We start from the raw sequence: 14757 nt of genomic DNA on the forward strand, positions 1-14757 counted from the left end.
AGAACGGGATGAGAGGCCAAAAGAGTGGGCTGTCCCGGGTCACGGGAGCGCAGAACATCAGGAAGCACCACAAGCAGATAGGTGGGTGTCCGAGACCAATCTGGTCCTGGGCAGAGTGGAGGGAGGCTACAGGAGCTCGGATGGGGCAGCAGGAGGTCAGGACAAGAGCTGGCTGCCCTGGGAGGAGGACGTCGATGGCATTGGGTGTGGTGGACAGAGATGGGACCCGCTATTTCGTCTCTGTGACCAAGGGAACCGCGGGATTGTTGAACTACAAACAGAAGTGTGTCAGGACTTCCCTGGTGGTCCAGTGGCTAAAGCTCCGTGCTCCCAACGCAGGGGGCTCTGGTTCGATCCCTGGTCAGGGAACTAGATCCCACATGCTGCAACAAAGTGTTCACATGTTGCAACTAAAGATCCCACATGCCATGACTCGGCACAGCCAAATAAATAAACAAAAATAAATATTTTTTTAAAAAGAGAAGCTTGTCTTGATTGGTTGGGCTCGGGACCTGTGGTCTAAAGGTGAAACCAGACTAGGCATTTGGAATGACTGATCAGGCCAGAAGCTGGTGGTTCAGACCAATTTAGGAGGCATTGGCATGGAGGAGCCTGCAGGAAAAGATGAGTTCTCCAAGAGAAGATGTCTGTGCTCATCAGAGCTAGTTGCCCACCCGCTGTCCATTCTGTGCCAAATTACAATTCTGACACTCATTCCAATATATGGGTTTCCCCCCATAAACTCAGCACACGCTAATCAAAGAAATACAGTTTTGCAAAAGATAAGACAAAATAAGAGTGGCGTGTTTTACACTTTTGCAGATCTTTTTAAATGTCTGGCTTAATAGATGACAGCTGGGTCCCCTCGTATCGTCTTCCACGTTCAGCCTCCTGCAATATGTTGTTTTGGTTGAAGTAGATAAAGAAAATCTGGCCTCCTCTAGGCATGGAGTGGAAAAGGAGAGAATTCTAGTAGCCTTTCCCATTGTTGTGGGCATTCTTCTCTGATACTACACCAAACCTTGACATGTGGTAGATTCTGGAATGTGAAACTTTTCTGTTGGCTAATTCTATTACATTTGAATCCATTGGTCTGCCTTGCACTTTGAATGAATCTGTGACCCATAGATGATTTTGTAACATCATGCATTTGTCATTTGAAATGCATTTGAAAATAAAAAGTCTTGAAGCATTGGGAAGCTCATAGTAGTAGATAAAAGTTGTCCAAAATCCAAAATTTTTGCTTAAAGTTCAAACATTATCACTGGCAAAAAATACTGTCAGTTGTTTTCCTTGAAGTGACAAGTTCCCTTCATTCATTTTCAAGTACATGTGTGTCAGATACTAGAGACTAAAAGACTACTGTTTGTCTACAGCAAGACTTTTTCTTAAAATTGGTGCTCCATGAAAAAGATGGCTGAGCCAGCTTACTACTCAATCAAGTAAGCGCTATTCCCTGAGACAATTACCAGACAGCAGTCTTGCCTCACCCACAGTTTCCATTTTCTGGGTTTCAGTTAGCCACAGTCAACAGCGGTCCAAAAATATTAAATGGAAAATTACAGACATAACAATTCGTAAGTTTAAATTGCTCACCATTTCGAGCAGTGTGATGAAATCTCTCAGCATCCCACTCCCTCCAGCTGGGTCATAAATCATCCCTGTGTCCAGCATCCTGCACCGTTAGTCACCTAGTAGCCCTCTCAGTTATCAGAGCGACTGTCAAGGTACCAGTCACCTTGAACTTGTGTTCAAGTCACCCTTATTTTACTTAATAATGGCCCCAAAGCACAAGGGCAGTGATGCTGGCAACTTGGTACATCCGAAAGAAGCCATAAAGTGCTTCCTTAAAGTGAAAAGGCAAGGGGCTTCCCTGGTAGTCCAGTGGCTAACTCCAGGTTCCCAGCACAGGGGGCCTGGGTTTGATCCCTGGTCGGGTAACTAAAGATCCCACTTGCCACAAGATCCAGTGCAGCCAAATAAATAAAAATAATATTTTTTAAAAAGTGAGAAGGTGAAAGTTCTCAACTGGATCAGGAAAGAAAAAAACCATATGCTGCGGTTGCTAAGATCCACAGTGAGAACGAACCTTTCATCTGTGAAGCTGTGATGAAGGAAGAAGAACCCTGCGCTAGGTTTGCCATCGCACCTCCAACTACACAAGCTACAGCCACAGCGCTCGCTGAGACGGAGAAGGCATTACATCCACACACTAATATATTCTGAAAGAGACAGAGAGACCTCATGCACATAACTTTCATTAGAGCACATTTTTACAATCGCTATATTTTATTAGTATTGCTCATCTCTTACTGCGTCTAATTTATAAACTTGATCATATGTATGTACAGGAAAAAATATACTTTTTTTTCAGTCTTTAAACTCTATTGAGGTTTTCAGTGGCTAAGTCAAAGATCTCTCTTGGCAAATGTCACATTGCACTTGAAACTATGTGGACTATTTTCAAATATCTTTAAATTTCTAACAAATTCCACAGTAAGAGAACAAACTTTGAATGATTTCAATATCTTTAGACCATGACATTTTTGCACCTTGTTTTATGTCCCTGCATATGTTCTAGAGTCTCCCAGTTTAGAGTCTATGGGAATTTGAATAGAATTTGTATCTTGCTGCTGTGTGAAAATTGTGTAAATCTTAATCATGTTGAATTGCTTCATAGGGCTTTTCAGGTCTACTATATCCTACATTTCTGCCTACTCATTCTATTAATTTTTTTAAATATATAATTTTATTTATTTGGCTGTGCCGCCTCTTAGCTACAGCATGCAAACTCATGTTGAGACATGTGGGATCTTGGTTCCCCTGAATTGAACTCAGGCCCTGTGTATTGGGAGCACACAGTCTTAGCCACTGGAACACCAGGGAAGTCCCCATTCTATTAATTAGCAAGAGTTTGATATTGAGACTCCAACTAAAAATTTTTATTTATCTGTTTAAAAAACTCACTGTAATATACAGTGGAACTATTTGTGACTTTGTTCTGTATTTGCCAAGTCTCCTCCAAAGTGTTATCATTCTTTCATAACTTAAAAAATGGAGAATAAGGGACTTCCCTGGTGTGCAAGTGGTAAAGAATCTGCCTGGCAATGCAGGGGATGAGGGTTCAATCCCTGATAGGGGTAAGATTCCACATGCCACAGGGCAACTAAGCTTGTACGCCACAACTAAGGCCAGACACAGCCAAATAAACAAATACCTTTTTAAAAAAAGAAAGAAAGAAACGTACTATGTGCATATAGGTTTGAGCACTATCTGTGCTTTCAGCATCCACTGAGGGCTGCTGTACCTCAGGGTACGGCTGCAATGTTTCCTGTGAGCTTCCCATTCTATCACACAGAATGTCAAAAAGGTGTATACTAAGGGACACAGGTTTAATAAAGCTAATGATTTTTATTGGCTCATCAAGGACACCCAGTGAAACTGGCTTTAGCTTCTTCCTTCTGGCCGTGCTTGCTGGGGAAGGACGCCCTGATGCTGGCGTTGTCTGATACCACCACCCAGGTCTGTGCGGAGGCACCAACATTTTTAGATCCTTCAGTTGCAAATATCAACACAGTGAAAACATTGAACAACATGTCTTCATACTACTACGAAAACAGTTTGAACATCTCGGCCCCCCGAAAGGGTCTTGGGATCACACCTTGAGGTCTGAGCCCCTGAAGGTAGAAGCTGTATCACCTTGTCCCTGGGTCCTCAGCACAGAGATGGTGCTGTCACAGTCAGCGGGAACCTTCCCAGGGCTGACTCATCACCCTCACAGCAGCCTTTGAGGTGGGTACTTTTTGCACCGTACCTATTTCAGAGGTGAGGGGACTGAGGCACAGCTGGACCTCTCTGTTCAGAAGAGAATCGTGTCCACCCCCAAAACAGGTTGGGAAATGATTACACTCTGCGTTTCTGTTGGCTCTTGGAATTCTACAAAACCCCATCCGGCCACGGGAACCTCCCGGGTTCCCCTCAAGATGGTGCGGAATCCTCTCATCCTTATGCAGCAGTCAGAGAAACAGAGACGGGAGAACTTAGGGGCTTGTCCGGGGCTTGAGCCCACGGCTGCCAGGGTCCTGTTCACCAGGTCCTAGCACAGCAGCAGGAGGAGGGCCCAGGGCTCCGTCCACAGTGCCCGGCCTGGCCCGGGATGCCCAGAGGCTAAGCAGTCCTGGCCCCTCACCCAGAAATGCCTATTCCCCACGCTCCTCCCCATCCTGGGACTGAGCCGCATGGACAGGTACAGCTCTGGTTGTGCTGTGTGACCTCAGAGGAGTGACCGCCCCTCTCTGGACCGCAGTCTCCTCCTCCAGACAGTGGGCTGGGGGACAGTGGCCCAGCCTCCCTGACTCCGTGTTTCCCTCTGGGGCCTCCTAGGCTCCCCAGACCCGCTGTGCATGCCAACAGCTTCCCGGAGGCGCTGAGCCTGCTGACAGAATCGGTTCACACTCACACGCCTCTTCTCTGTTTGCTGAGGCCCCTGGAGGCCCCCTGCTCATTTTGTCCCCCTCCTGGAATTGCATAAAAGTAAATAAGCTCCCGGAGCCGCTCCACTGGGTAAACAGCCTAGAGTTTGCTCTCTGAATTGCCCCTGCCCCCACCCGGAAGGCGGCGCTGGGGGCGGACAGGTTCCTCTGTAATTCGAGGTCCTGGGTCCCGTCGCCCATTGCCCACCCCCACCCCACCCTGCGTGCCCGTTGGGGTGGAGGGGCGGGAGGAGCCTGGGGTGGTGGAGAAGGCAAGTGAGGGTGTGGGCAGCCAACCAGGACCGAGATCCCCTGCTAAACAGAGGCTCACATGGGAGCCAAACCCCAGGGTTGTGGCCCCTGCGGCTGTGTGGCGTGCCACCAGGACCACCCCCTCAAGGCTGCCTGGGCCCTCCGCCCTGCTCGGAAACTGTCCCCCTCTCTGCCCCAATTTCTCACCACTCCAGCTTCTTCCCTGGTGGCTCAGATGGTAAAGTGTCTGCCTCCAATGAGGGAGATCTGGGTTTGATCCCTGGGTTGGGAAGATCTCCTGGAGAAGGAAATGGCAACCCACTCCAGTACTCTTGCCTGGAGAATCCCACGGACGGAGGAGCCTGGTAGGCTACAGTCCATGGGGTCGCAAAGAGTCGGACACAACTGAGCGACTTCACTCACTCACTCCAGCTTCTTCAGAGCTCTGTCCCATCCTACTCCCCACGACACACCACACCATCCCTGTTTTCACCCCCTGTTCGTCCTCCCCAGCCCACCCTAAGGATCCCCCATGATGCCCCCTTCCCCGCTTGGGTCCCTGCAAGGTATGTCTGTCTATCAGCACGCAGGCCCTGGGGACCCAGGCCCTGAAGAGGCCCTGCCCTGAACAGCAGACGGACGGGAGTGTCACAGAGGCCGAGGAGGGCTCCGTCATGTCGCTGTGTTCCAGCCATCCTCACTCCCACATTACACGTGCGGAAACTGAGACAGGCAAGGTAGAGGGCATGCCCGGTCACACAAGCGGTGAGTGCCCAAGCTGGCCTGGACTCCAGGCTGTTTCCTGACTTTGGTAAGGACTCAGCTGCAGAGCAGCTTTGGACCTGGATTCCAACCCTTGGGAGCGTCTGTTAACACCTCTGAGCCTCAGTTTCTTCATCTGTAAAAGAGGATCAAATAACTCCTGTCCTCAGAGAGGCATCTTCATCTGGCAGGTATTTTAGAAAGCAGTCGCTCTAACCATGGGGCTTCCCAGGTGGCACTAGTGGTAAAGAACCCACCTGCCAATGCAGGAGATGTGGGTATGATCCCAGGGTCAGGAAGATCCCCTGGAGGAGGGCATGGCAATCCGCTCCAGTATTCTTGCCTGGAGAATCCCATGGACAGAGGAGCCTGGCGGGCTACAGTCCAGGGGGTCGCAAAGAGTTGGATACATCTGAAGCGACTGAGCACACACACAGCACAGCTCTAATAATAATGATAATGACAATATCCCAATGACTCTGATAATAATATTACTATTACTAAAATTCTTGTTGCCATTCTGACAACAGTCCCCAGCTCCAAGAGCAATGCTTTGGAGGAGCCTCCAAATGAAATATGTATTTATTTGGCTGCACAGGGTTGTAGTTGCAGCCCGCAGGATCTTCGGTCTTCCTTGTGGCCTGCAGGGTCCTTAGCTGTGGCATGTGGGATTTAGTTCCCTGACCAGGGACCGAACCCAGGCCCCCTGCCCTGGAAGCATGGAGCTTTGGCCACTGGACCACCAGGGAAGTTCCCCAAGAGTGATTAAAAGAGCCCTTAAAAGGGCTGGTTTTGCCAGACAAACAGCCCCTCTCCTGGCCCCAGCACGAGAGCCATTAGCCGAGGCTCAGGCTGCTCCAGCTAGGCTGGGGGGGTGAGGGGCAGGGGAATGGTGATAGCTGGGGTCCACAGGGACGCCTGCAGGGACAGCGTCTGCGGCATCCGACAGCTCCGAGTGCGGCTGGCCTGAGAAGATTAAGGTTTGATGTGTCAGCATCACCGAATGGCAGCAAGAAAGCAGGAGTCCAGTCGATAGCCTGCTGGGGGACCAGATAAGGAGACTTCCCCACATCCCTGCAACCCTAGGACAAGGGCCCTGGGGGCCTGAGAGAGTTGTCTGGGGTTGGAGGAGGCAGCCTGGAGCCAGCCCGCAAGTGCAGGCAGGGGAGCTGGTCCTGAGAGGTCGGGTGCTGGAGACACCCACATGCGGAAGGGTCTGCCTCGGGCGGGAGAGGCCCCTGCCCAGAGGGCTTCCCAGGATGTGGACCAGAGGGGGACCTACGCCTCCTGGAAGGCGCCAGCACCCTGTGGCCACCTCAGGTGCGAAGCCCTGTGCCATCCTGCGTGACGTGCAATACCCGGCGAGGGGAAGCTGGCCACAAACGCACGGTATTGGCTTGGTTCAGGATTTCACACACAGAGAAATATATTTCTATCTTTTTAAGCCCATTTTAATTTGGGCCTCTGCTGTGGCATCCATTCTCGGTAGCAACTAATAGAGCCAGCCACAGCTTCATCACCTCTCTGCCGGGGTGAGAGGGACCAGTCACAGCACAACTTCTGCTTAATATTTTCTGCTTAGTCTTGTATTCTGATTTACTTTTTAAAAAAATATTTATTTATTAGCTGTGCTGGGTCTTGGTTGCAGCATATGGAATCTAGTTCCCTGACCAGGGATCAAACCGCAGCCCCCCGCACTGGGGGCATAGTCTTTGCCACTGGACCAGCAGGGAAGTCCCCTAAGGAAGGCTTTTAGAAGCTGCCTCATGACGTTTCTGTTCACACTCCGTAGACCAGAACTTCATCACATAACCATACCAATTTACAAGGAAGATTGGGGAACGTAGCCTTCTTCTGGGCAGACACGTGCCCCAGGGAAAGACAGAGAACGGTGAACATCAGTCATACACAAGATGTATGGTGAAGAGTCTCGAGGAGATTCTCTGGGGCAGACACAAGGGAAATTTCTAGGGTGATGTAATGTTCTTTATTTTGATAGAGACTGGATTACCCAGGTGCATACATTTTTCAGAGCTCAAGGAATGATCTACTTAAGATTTGTGAATTTTGCTTTATGTAAATATTATCTCTAAACAGCGCTAACAAACACAAAAAGAACTGTAAACAAATACTGAGCTCTTGTTAAGGACACTCAAGCACAAGTGTAAGGGGTGAAATATACTGAAGTTTGCAACTCAGAAACACAGCTAAAAACAAGATGGTTGGGTGAGTGTGAAGATGTGAGATGAAGTCAACCTAGGGAGACAATTGCAGAATTTAGGTGGTGGATAGATGGGCGTTCTCCATTGAATTCTTTCACCCTTTCTGTACGCTTGAAAAGCTTTATAATAAAATGTTTGTTAAGAAGGCTCCTTGGGGGAATTCTCTGGGGGTCCAGTGGTTAGGACTCCGTGCTTTCACTGTAGGTGGCAGGGGTTCAATCCCTGGATGGGGAACTAAGATACTGCAACCCAAGCTGTGCAACATGGCCCAGAAAAGTCTCCTTGGCCTCCATCCCATCCTCTAGCCACCCAAATCCTCCTAACAGCTTCTGTATAGCCGCTGACAGTGGTCTGTGCCTGCATGCTAAGTCACTCAGTCGTGTCCGACTCTGTATGACCCTACGGACCATAGCCCACCAGACTCCTCTTTCCATGGGATTTTCCAGGCAAGAATACTGGAGTGGGTTGCCATGCCCTCCTCTAGGAGATCTTCCCCACCCAGGGATCAAACCCAAGTCTCTTACGTTGCCACTGAGCCACCTGGGAAGCCCGACAGTAATCTGAGTGTAAACAAGCCGCATACACAGTGCTGACCTGCTCCCTGTGCTGCCTGCTCCTTGATTGGGAGAAATCCCTTGATCAAAACTCCCCACCCCTGAGAGCCACTGCCTCCTGGAGCTGGCCCAGGCAATCAAAGGAAGGCTGCTCTAGGGGCCTCCACTCATCACCTCAACATCCCCCTCGCTTCCCCACGGCTCTGATCCATACCCCACCTGCTCACTGAGTCCCATCAGATCTAACCTCCTCCCTCCACAAAGCGCGCGGTCTTCTTAGAACCTTCCTGCCACCCCCAGCCGTTTCCTTCCCAGTAACTCCAGCCCCTCCCCTTCACCCCTTCCCCCGATCCCCCAACCTGAGGATAGATGGGGCTGGGAGGTACCCGCTGTGCTCTCCTCGGTCGGTTGGCCCTCTTGGTCCAGACCTTTCTTTCAGGTTCTTTATCTGACTGCCCTGGGTCTTAGTTGCTGCATGTGGAATCTATTCATAGTTCCCTGATCAGGGATCGAACCCGGGCGCCCTGCATTGGGAATCAGGGATCGAACCCGGGCGCCCTGCATTGGGAGTGTGGAGTCTTAGCCACTGGAGCACCAGGAAGTTCCCTATTCTCGGTTCTTAGCCCCGTGTGCTTCCTTGCCACCCTTTCTAAAGTCGGTCCTCCTGGTGACTATTACAGAAGCGAGGCTCTGACCGAGGCTGCAGGGAGGGAATGGCTGGGGGGGGGGGGGTGTGACCTGAATGAGAAGCAGGGCTCTGGCAGGTGGGAAGTGGACGGCCCGGGTCAAGGCTGGGGGTGGGAGAAAGAGGCTGTCAGAAAACAGGGGGATGGCTGGGGTGGCCGCAGAGTGCAGAGGAAGCAGCAGACGGACAGGAGGCCACAGGGGGAGGGAGACCAGGGCCTGGACACCAGGCGGGCAGGCAGGCAGGCGAGGGCAGTTACTGGGGAGGGCGTCCACCCCATCTGAGGCTGAAGAGGGCAGAGCCACCCAGCCCCGCAGGGAAACGCGGGGGGAAAGTGAAAGTGAAGTCGCTCAGTCCTGTCCAGCCATTTTTAATTTTGAAAGGCATTGCTAATTCCCCTCCGCAGGGGGTCGTGGCAGCCTCCTGCTCCCTCAGTGAGGTTTGAGAAGCCTGCTTTGTTCCGGAGTTTCTGAACATGGTGCTCAGACGCGGAGTCTGGGGAACCCGACTAGGTATTGATTTTCCCCCAGCAGGTTTGCAGAGAAGCCTCGCTCAATCTTCGGGTCGCCAGGGCCACAGCTCCAAGCCCCAGTCTCTCTACCTCTCCCTCCCTCCCCTCTTCCTCCTGCAGCTTCCTGCCCTTCACCAGGCTCACAGCTGCAACCTCTGAGCTTCAGCCCAGGTACCGCCTCCTCCAGGAAGCCCTGCCTGAACCCCTGCGCCAGAGAAGCGTCTTCTCTGCACCCCTGCTCTGCTCCACCCCAACCTAGCTCTGTGTGCTGCAAGTTGTGTGCGTGTGTGCGTATGTGCGCGTGTGTGTGCGTGCGCATGTGCGTGCGCGTCTGTGTGCATGCGTGCGTGTGTGTGTGTTGGGGGGTGGGGGTGGGGAAGTGGCTTTCCTGCTGCTTTTTGCCTGTCTTTCCAATCAGGCCCTAAGTTTACTGGTAAGTATTCAGCAACAACATGCTTTTGCACCCGTTGGTGAAAATGTCTGTACTTCTTCTAAAACAGAACACGGCTGTCAGAAACCCAGGTGTAAAGACTCAAGTACAACAAATGGTTGGATTCAGTTTCTGCTGCTACTGCTAAGTCACTTCAGTCGTGTCCGACTCTGTGCGACCCCACAGACGGAAGCCCACCAGGCTCCCCCGTCCCTGGGATTCTCCAGGCAAGAACACTGGAGTGGGTTGCCATTTCTTTCTCCAATGTGTGAAAGTGAAAAGTGAAAGTGAAGTTGCTCAGTCATGTCTGACTCGTAGCGACCCCATGGACTGCAGCCTATCAGGCTTCTCCGTCCATGGGATTTTCTAGGCAAGAGTACTGGAGTGGCTTGCCAGTGCCTTCTCAGTGCATATAGTGTTTTCATAGCATTTATGAAGAAAAAGCAACACCAGAGGCTAGAGGCCTGGGCATGTGTCTTATTTTAAATGGGGTGGCTAGGGCAGCTCCTCTCTGAGGAGATGACATTTAAGCAGAGACTAGAAGAGAGTGAAAGGGTGAGCCATATGGGTATCTGGGGCAAGGGTGGTCCACCAGAAGGGACAGCAAGTGCAAAGGCCGTGAGGTGGGGTCTAGTTAGCACCCGGGTGCATCCTGAATCCTCAGTCCACCTGGGTCCTCTCACTCTTTCTCACCCTCTCCAGCAGCTCAGGAGAAGGACAATGCTGAACTAGGTTCAAAGGAAGTGAATCAAGCAGGCTGCCCTGGGGCCTCATCCGATTGAGCACCCTCCACCCCACAGCTCCGGACCCCCCGCCAACCCTGCCTTCCAGCCCTAGTTAATAGGTAGGCACATAAACTGCTTTGTGCCAGGAATTGAGAGCATTGCCTTCTTTGCCTGCCAAGTCCCCTGACTTTTTTACTCAAAGCCAAATGCAATAATGCCTAACTGCCTGTTATGGGGCTCCCCAGCTTGGATCGTGGGCCAGAAACCAGACTGGGGCAAGGCTTGCTCCTGCAGAGGGCCTGGAGCTTGTGACTAAAGGCCCAGTAGACAGTCATAGGGTGGGCAGCCCCCAAGGGCTCCACTCTGAGGCCAGCTGCCCAAGGGCGATGTTTCCAAGGAGGCTACTGGCTCTAGGGTTGAACCCCAAGGCTGTGCAGCCAGGTGGCCTGGGCTTGAATCCTGGCTCTGTCCCCCCACTAGCTGCCCGCCAGCAGGTTGATAACCCTGTGGGCACCTCTCACTAAAAAATGGGGGTGATAACAACAGGGTGAGTGTGAGGTCTAAATGAGATCATATCTGTAAGGCCCATCTCAAATGCTATAAAAGTGTTTTTTAAGAAGGGATGTGCTTAGTGAAGTGTATTTTAAAATCACTCTCTTCCATGTAATTGTATTTAAAATGTTCGGTAGGAAAAGGGTTTGCCCCCTTTAAGAATAATCTGGAATAAACTGCTTCTGTCAGCACAAAGTTAGTGATTAAGAAACAAAGCAAGAGTTGCCAAGGGTTTAATTAGTTCCTTTTAGCACTTAAGGCCAAACCCAGAGGCCTGCACAGGTGGGAGTGGAGGCCAGCCCGGGAAGGGCCCACACACACACCATAGTTTGGGAGCACCAGGCCCCCTCCCAGCCTCAGCAGACAAGCCGTGTTGAATGGGCAGAGCCCAGGGCTCAGCCTGTAGGCATCTGACCCTCAACAGCCAAGGAAGTTCAAGTAGAGGGACCATGTGTAAGGTATAGTTTGGGCCGAGGCAGAAAAGAAGGAGAGACCACCTCAACGCAGGTAGGTTACCTTTATTCGGGCAAGGAAGGGCAACAGTCAGCCTAACCAATGACCAGGCTGAGAGCGCAAAGGATCAGGGAGGCTTCATATTTAAAGGGAGGTCTGTGGAAGCGATAAGGGAAACATTAATCAGGCAGGATGTTTTGGGTAATCTTTAGTTGAGATGGGATTTGTAGTTGAACAGGGGATGGGAGGTTTCTGGGCAGAGGGTGATAAGTCCCAGGTAGATGCAACCAGCCCAGAGCATCAGGGCGGGACTTAAAGTTCGGTTTTGTTTTCCCTGAAGTTAGATGATTCAGCAAGGGCCTTTGAGACCGTTGTTTTCTTTTCCAGGCCCAAAGACGCCTTCATTCCAGACCCTGAAATCATAAAAAATGGGGAAAAGGGCACCGTATCTCTCTGGCTACTTCCTGCTGGATAGGGGAGGCGGTGGGGCGGCGGTTCTGGGTCTGGAACGGAGGATCGTCCTAGGGCCCAGGGTCTCCTTTTCCTGAGATCGGGGTGAGGCTCTCGGGAAGAATGGTCTGGACCTGGTCTTCAGAGACGGCCCAAATCCATTCTTAGAGAAACCTTTGAAAGAGATTAAAGAGACAGGGTCCCGGTAAGGGGAATAAAATGACAATACCAGTGATCCCGAGACAGGGTGCAACCAAGGGAGGGCCTGCTGGAATGGGTTTTGGGGAGTGTAAAGGTTCTGTAACTCTTTTCTGCGGCGTCAATTCTGTCTCCAAGTTCTCTGCCTCTGCCCTGGACTATGCCTGTTTCATGAACAAGGTAGCAGCAGTACTCTCCTAGGAAAAGGCAGGTCCCTCCTTTTTCCGTGGTAAGAAGGTCCAGGGCGCGCCTATTTTGTATGGCCCCAGAAGCTAATGAGTTAATTTTTTTTGGACAGAATCGAAGGACTCCACTACCTGCTCCATATCCTCATTAAGTTCTCGGGACAGCTTGCAGTAGAAATGGGCCGCGGTCGAGATGCCCCCAATCCCGGTGCCTAGGACTGCTGCTCTGCCAGTCCCAATCAGGAGGTGGGCTATGACAGCTCGTCTTTTCCTGTGGAAAGTTCCCCTTGGGGGTAGACTGTTTATTCTATCTCTTCTTCCTTGAGGAATGTTAGACCCGGGGTCAGGAAGACCAAGATGCAAGGTCTAGCGGGGTCCAGGAGAAGACATGAATATGTGTAGGTCCTGCAGAGAACGAAGATTCCCGGGTTGGTGCAATTGTTTGTGCTGTTCCAGAGAACCCAAGTGGGGCAGAAGGAGGGGGCAGAGTTTGTCAGACCAGTGTAGTTGGGACTAGAGTAGTTGATACAGGTTAGGTTTGAAGAGGCTGAGAGATGGACATTGTCAGAGACTGGCCCAATGGGTTGTATGGGGATTTTTGTTGGGGAGGGGAGGTAGAGTTGCCCTGTGACAGCCAGGTTGAGGGTAAGGGAATTGCTATGTGCGGTGAGGGAGACAGTGACAAGCATATCCAACGCTGGGGTGTGTGTTGTGTGTACTGGAAGAATTGGAAGGAAGAGCTGAGAAGGCGGGTAAGGTGTTGGTTGCCAGAGGGAGGTTTTAGGACAGGCCGTAATTGGGAAAGGAGGTCTAGCGTTTGTGAGGCTCAGGGGTCGCCTGTAACCAGGAAATTACGTTCTTTATGGCTTGTTCTTATTTCTTTTCCCGGTATTGATCTAGTACCCGCCCCCATCTGAGTACCGCCAGTGGGAAATGGGAGAGAAACATGTTTCTTCCATTTGGCTTATGGCCGGTGCTCACGAAACCCCCTCTCTTCTGCACTTCAACAGCGAGTAGGGGTTTGGACGTCCCCCGCCGAAGTTCATGGTGCCTGCTCTTGGAGCTGTATTATAACATGAGGAATGAACACAGGAATAAATGTCTGAGTCATGGGTCTGTCAGTCAGGCAGTGCGGAGGAAACACCCTAGGAGTAGAACACAGCCAACAACGTAGCGATACCGACGGAGAGACGCAGGATGGGTGGCCAGTCCTGCGGGGAGACAGCTACTAGGCCGATGGCAAGGACTGAGATTCAGAGCGCAGTTATAGTAGACGGGGAGAGGCCAGTCAGGGCGAGGGCGGAAGGCCCCGAGTTTTGTGGTAGCTTGAATCTGAGAAGGAAGCATGTTCATTAGGATGAAGAATGATGTAGAGAATGAGAGTGAAGAAATCAGCTTCGTCTGGAGTCAGGTTGTGGAAGGTTCCCTGCAGCCACAGCTGAGACACCAGCGTGGTCAGCTCTTCGAGGGAGGTTCCTGTCGGGGCGCTGGTCCAGAGGTCTGGTGGTAGTTGGGTCAGGAACAGTTGCAGGTTGAAGAGAGTCCAGGTCATTCAGGGTCTTCTTGGATGGTTGACAGAGGTTTGTCGCCGGGTGAATTTTAAGGAGGTGGGCCCTGAGAGGGGTCAGTTAAGGAGAGCAGCCCAGGATCGGAGGTGACCCGTTTTAGGCAGGAGAGGTATACCCAGGAGGTGACCTTCTCGAGTTTAGCTGCAGTCGGGGTAAGGAGGATGATTTTGAATGGTCCCTGCCACTTTGGAGTTAGGTCACCCTGGGGATTATCAGGCAGGTAGACCATGTCCCCAATTTATAAAGGGGGCAAGGGGGCTGGGGGCAGGGCGGGCAAGCTGTGGTTGATGTATTTCCAGAGGGCATCACGGAGTTCTGCCAGCAGAGGGGAGTGTAGGAAGCTTGGTATGGGTGGAGGTTCAGGGGGAGTCCAGGAGGGAGCCTGGGCCTTCCGTACATCACCCCAAAGGGGCTCAGCCCCATGGGCTTTCTGGGCAAAGCCCGCACTTTGAGGAGAACAATTGGCAAAAGTTTAGTCCAATCCAGATATACCTCAAGGGCTAGTTTGGTAGGAGTTTCTTTGATTATTCTATTCCTCCTTTCTACCTTTCCTGAGGACTGGGGACCATATTGAATGTGAAATTTCCAGGGTTTCTGTAAGAATTGGACAAGTTGTTGGGTGACCTTGGACGTAAATTCCAGGCCATTATCAGACTGTAGGGATGAAGGTAGGCCAAACCTGGGGATAATTTCTGTGAGGAGGATTTGGGCCACAGTGTGGGCTTTTTTGTTTATAGT

At 51.4% G+C, this 14757-nt stretch overlaps 1 pseudogene; it reads right to left on the reverse strand.

The window, feature by feature from the left end:
- Window positions 1–6347: 6347 nt before the first annotated feature.
- On the reverse strand, window positions 6348–13140 carry LOC148774097 (syncytin-1-like; annotated as a pseudogene).
- Between the last annotated feature and the right edge of the window lie 1617 nt (window positions 13141–14757).

The sequence above is a fragment of the Moschus berezovskii genome, chromosome 23 (assembly GCF_049115385.1).
Source record: "Moschus berezovskii isolate FMDL1 chromosome 23, NW_MosBer_1.0, whole genome shotgun sequence".
NCBI classification, from domain to species: Eukaryota; Metazoa; Chordata; class Mammalia; order Artiodactyla; family Moschidae; genus Moschus; species Moschus berezovskii.